A 6,000-nucleotide genomic window follows, 5' to 3' on the forward strand; every position below is an offset into this window, starting at 1 on the left:
TCAATTTCTCCTTCTGTTGTGCAAATGGAACAGACAACTTGGAGAAGTGATAGGCAATTAGCAAGATACCCCCTATAAAGGAGTGGTTCTGCAGGTGGTGACCACAGACCATTTCTCTGTTCTCATCCTTTTTGGTCACTTTTTCATTTTGCCATTGCGCTCACCCCTAAAGGTACAGTACCATGAGGCGGCGTCTACAGTACAACCCACAGAAGTTGCTCAGGTAGTGCAGTTCACCCAGGATGGCACATCAGTGTGAGCTGTGGCAAGAAGGGTAGCTGTGTCTGTCAGCACAGTGTCCAGAGCATGGAACAGATACCAGGAGATGTGGAGGGAGCCATAGGAGGGCAACAACCCAGCAGCAGGACCGTTACCTCCTCCTTTGTGCAAGGAGGAACAGGAGGAGCACTGCCAAAACCCTGCAAAATGTCCTCCAGCAGGCCACAAATGTGCATGTGTCTGCACAAACGGTTAGAAACCGACTCCATGAGGGTGGTATGAGGGCCCGACGTCCACAGATGGGAGTTGTGCTCACAGCCCAACACTGTGCAGGACACTTGGCATTTGCCACAGAACACCAGGATTGGCAAAGTCGCCACTGGTGCCCTGTGCTCTTCACAGATGAAAGCAGATTCACACTGAGCACATGTGACAGACATGACAGAGTCTGGAGACGCCATGGAGCGCGATCTGCTGCCTGCAACATCCTTCAGCATGACCAGTTTGGCAGTGGGTCAGTAATGGTGTGGGGTGGCATTTCTTTGGAGGGTCGCACAGCCCTCCATGTGCTCGCCAGAGGTAGCCTGACTGCCATTAGGCACCGAGATGAGATCCTCAGAACCCTTGTGAGACCATATGCTGGTGCGGTTGGCCCTGTGTTCCTCCTAATGCAGGACAATGCCAGGCCTCATGTGACTGGAGTGTGTCAGCCGTTCCTGCAAGATGAAGGCATTGAAGCTATGGACTGGCCCGCCAGTTCCCCAGACCTGAACCCGATTGAGCACATTTGGGACATCATGTCTCGCTCCATCCACCAACGTCACGTTGCACCACAGACTGCCCAGGAGTTGGCGGATGCTTTAGTCCAGGTCTGGAGATCCAGGAGATCCCACAGGAGACCATCCGCAACCTCATCAGGAGCATGCTCAGGCGTTGTAGGGAGGTCATACAGGCACGTGAAGGCCACACACAATACTGAGCCTCATTTTGACTTGTTTTAAGGACTTTACATCAAAGTTGGGTCAGCCTGTAGTGTATTTTTCCTCTTTAATTTTAGGGCTGACTCCAAATCCAGGCCTCCATTGGTTAATAAATTTGATTTCCATTGATGATTTTTGTGTGATTTTGTTGTACAGAACAAAGTATTCAATGAGAATATTTCATTCATTCAGATCCAGGATGTGTTATTTGACTGTTCCCTTTATTTTTTTGAGCAGTGTATGAAAGCCCGCATAGAGTTTGCTCAAAAACACATGAAGGACTCCCAGACTATGAGAGATAAGATTCTCTGGTCTGATGAGACGAAGATAGAACTGTTTGGTGATAATTCTAAGTGGTATGAGTGGAGAAAACCAGGCACTGCTCAACACCTGCCCAATACAATCCAAACATGGTGGTGGCAGCATCATGCTATGTTTTTCAGCTGCAGGGACAGGACGACTGGTTGCAATTGTAGGAAGCATGAATGCGGCCAAATACAGAGATATCCTGGATGAAAACCTCTTCCAGAGTGCTCTGGACCTCAGACTTGGCCGAAGGTTCACCTTCCAACAAGACAATGACCCTAAGCACACAGCTAAAATAACGAAGGAGTGGCTTCAGAACAACTCTGTGACCATTCTTGACTGACCCAGCCAGAGTCCTGACCTAAACCCAATTGAGCATCTTTGGAGAGACCTGAAAATGTCTGTCCACCAACGTTCACCATCCAACCTGACAGAACTGGAGAGAATCTGCAAGGAAGAATGGCAGAGGATCCCCATATCCTGGTGTGAAAAACTTGTTGCATCATTCCCAAGAAGTCTCATGGCTGTACTAGCTCAAAAGGGTGCTTCTACTCAATACTGAGCAAAGGGTCTGAATACTTATGACCATGTGATATTTCAGTTTTTCTTTTTTAATAAATTTGCAAAAATGTCTTTACTGTACTTTAATGAGAAAAAAATGAACTTTTTAGAATTTACCAAATGGCTGCAATGAAACAAAGAGTGTAAAATTTAAAGGGGTCTGAATACTTTCCGTACCCACTGTATAGAATGAGAGGAATAGGGCTAAGCAACAGCACAAAAAAGATGTGGGTATACTAAAAGATCACAGATTGTACATGAGTCAACAGTGTTATGCAGCAGAAAATAAATGCAAACACAATTTCTGTGTTGCATTAACAGAAGCATACAGTCTAGATCACATAAAGTAATTATCCCCATCTACTCCTCTTTGGTCAGACCTCATCTGGAATACTGTGTCCAGTTCAGGGCACCACATCTTAAAAAAGACATGAAGAAACTTGAGCAAGTTCAGAGAAGAGCGACCAGAATGGTGATCGGTCTACAAAAAATGTCCTGTGAGGAACGGTTAGAGTATTTGGGAATGTTTAGCTTGCAAAAGAGAAGACTGAGAGGAGACTTAATAGTGGTCTGTCACACTGTAGAAGGATCAGCTTCATTCTCATTTGCACAAAGAAAGACTAGAAGCAATGGGATGAAACTGAATGGGAAAAGATACAGATTTGATATTAGAAAAAACTTTTTTGACAGTGGTGGAGGTAGTGAGTTCTCCTTCAATGGACGTCTTCAAACAGAGGCTGGACAGACATCTGTCTGAGATGGTTTAGTGAATCCTGCATTGAGCAGGGGTTTGGACCAAATGACCCTGGAGGTCCCTTCCAACTCTACCTTTCTATGATTCTATTCTTGTATGTAAACTTGTATGTAAATTGTTGTCTATCTTTATACATGTAAAATAGTTCATTCTTTTGACGTTTTGTAGAGCCAAACCCTTTTAAGAAGAGATGTGGAATGGTATGCCTCTTTAAGTATCATAGGATGTGGTGGTCCTTGATGGTGGAGTCATTCATGGCAGACGGATGCAAGCAAACACATATGTCAGTTGAAGAACTTTACTCACAAATGAGCAATGATCTTGGTGGTAGACATTCTTAAACGAGGCAAATAATTTGATGGTTTCAACATTCTAAAATGAGAATTCAAGCTGATTCACCAGGAATAGATAGTTTTCTAAAAACCTTGGACAGTCTGCTGGCATTTTCTTCAGCATCATCTCCATCACTGTGCAATCTCTGTTCCACTTTCTAAGCAGCAGTTTAGTGACCACCCCTCTCACTGTCCTATCTCTTTAGCGACATTCTTCTGCTGTAACTCATCTGCCGCTTTGCACACACTTTGGGCTTACCCTTATCAGTTATGTATCCCAGTCTTTCACATACTGACATCAGTATCCTAGTCTTGTCTGGCGTGGCACTTCAATTCACTTCTCATGTGGCTCTTCCCTCTCCTACACCTATCTCTTCCTCGTATTCACCGATGCACTCTTCAAAAAGCCACATAAGCCTCACGGCTCATCTTTGCTATGGCAATTGTTGCCCTTCTAATAACAGTTTTCTGTTGCAGATGGACTGGTCTCCTCCATTTGGCACGGACCTCACATGCCACAGCTCAGTTTGGAGCTTTTCTTACTATCTGTGGTCCTTACTAAGCTCTAAGCTGGTGCTTCTAAATAATAAGTACTTACCCCACAATATATATCAAAATATCAGACTTCAACTCTGCATTGCTTTACCTAACTATAAAGTGTCAATACTAGCTGTCAGCGCTACTTGTGCACAGCCGTACAGGATATATTCTCCTCTAGAAGACATGTTGATAATCTCCTAATATATCCCATTTCTGGCTGCCGATCCTTTTGTTCTCCCTGAGGAAAACCGCCACCAGACATGTCTGGCAGCATCTCTCTCGTAGAATATACAGGAGAGCTTGGCTGATGTGAGAGAAAACCGAGATATCTGCCAGCCGAACGATTGGCAGAACCATTGTTTGGCAGACAGCCATCTAATGTGTATGGGGGGCTTTAGATTTCCATCTGTGCCTAATTCTTCTGTGCAGGCATCTGAGCTAGTAGAACTGAGTGAGTTAAATTCCCTCAATTTAGCACGTCATTGTGGTGTGCACAGTAACAACCAAGTCTGCTCAACTCTTTCTTATAATGCTTGGATGTTAATGTGCACACCACAATGACATGCTATATTTTCCTGAAAGGGAAGTTCACTCACAAGATTTCTGCTATGGGCTCACCCATGTGTTAATATGGCCCTACCTATTTGTAAGAATTTCATCATCATCATAGGATTTACACAATGCAGGACCTTGAATTTAAGGTGTAGGCCAATTGAAACACATGAATAATCAATGTATTAATAGGGGAAAATTACTATTGTATTACTGGGAATTTACTACCATATAAATAAATCTGATCATATACTTCTATATATCTTACTTGCATGTAAGCAAAGGGGCATGTGATCCATTTACTTCAATGGAAGCTGAGCTGCAGTTCCCCAGAACAGGCCACTCCATCGTGTACAGTGTGTAGTGTTCCAACTCTTTTCGTGGGACCTACTAATAGCAGTTTGGTGGGGTATCAAGTATTGGACCCCCACAAATCTGATATTGATGTCAGATGGGTTATCTGGGACTTTGTATACTTTGCAAAGTTGTTAACTACCTGCCTTTTCTGCCCAGCGCTGATCTAATGGGCAGCTCCTGATGGTGATTTTGCGGCTTCCGGTGAAGTCGTGTCTACGGAGCTGCTTCTTCTCTTCCGCTCTGCTATGTTGACAGGAGCATCTCTGCCGATGTCATGCTGGTGCCTACCTTCAAGGAACCAACTGTTGATCATATGTTGTCTGCAATGACACCCCATCCATAGCAGAACGAAAGAGAAGAGGCTGCACTGTTGACGGGAAGTCGAATGAAGCAGCAGAATCTACGGCAGTAGCGGTCCATGACCATGCTGAGCAACTACCTGCCTGTAAGTTCTTAGCCCCATAGCAAAAAATAAGCAAAGTCCCAGATAACACCTTTAAGGTTAGGACACTGATATCTTAGTCCTGGACAACTTGTCTTTAGTCTTGGAGGAGAGTAGCACTTGGCTGAGTATTTCTAGCCTTTGTCTTAGTGATTGATGGACGTCTCAGCACCCACATTTCCGTCAATCATACTTTTAACGCATGTTTGTGAAAGTTCAGCTGTTCTTTAAAGAATGGAAGAAAAAAAGGGATTTAAGTCAGCTCACCCATTGTAGAGTCCAAGTCATGGAACACCAGCAGTGCAGCAGAAAAAAACAATTGATAGCAGAATAGATCCAGCCTCAGAATTATGTAAAATCCTAGTTTTATTAGATAAAGATTAAAAAACATGTTTCTCATGGTAGTATTTCACAACCTTAGAGGGGGAGGGGGATTCCTGGACAGACGCGTTTCAGACCATAGGTTCCTTAATCATTACATTCTATGGTGACCATGCGGTCAAACTTTATATATTGCTTCCTGTCTACGTCACCTGACGCGTTTGCACCAATCCCAATGCATTAAGAACAAAGACACGTGATTAATACAAAGTAAAATATAAAAAAAAGATGATAATTGCAATGAAGGAACATTGTTCATGATAGAAGAGAAAATTAAGGAAAATAGATTATATGTAACAGATCTACTTATTCATAATGATAAATTAGATCATGTTTAACATTCATCCCAAATGGAGTTCTAGTCTGGAGTAAATATATCCACCATGACTCCCTGTTAAATAGTTTTCTATGGTGATCGCCTTCTCTGTGCGTTTTTTTTTTACTTTTTCAATACCAATAACGATAAATGAGAAGGTGTCACCATTATGGTATATGGAAAAGTGTTTGGATGCTGCTGAACATTTGAAAACCATTTTATTAGCAGCATCTGATAAATGACGTCTTATTCTTATTTTC

Source organism: Phyllobates terribilis, unplaced genomic scaffold, assembly GCF_046119375.1.
Source record: "Phyllobates terribilis strain yellow unplaced genomic scaffold, ASM4611937v1 Scaffold_2__4_contigs__length_985480577, whole genome shotgun sequence".
In the NCBI taxonomy this organism is placed as follows: domain Eukaryota; kingdom Metazoa; phylum Chordata; class Amphibia; order Anura; family Dendrobatidae; genus Phyllobates; species Phyllobates terribilis.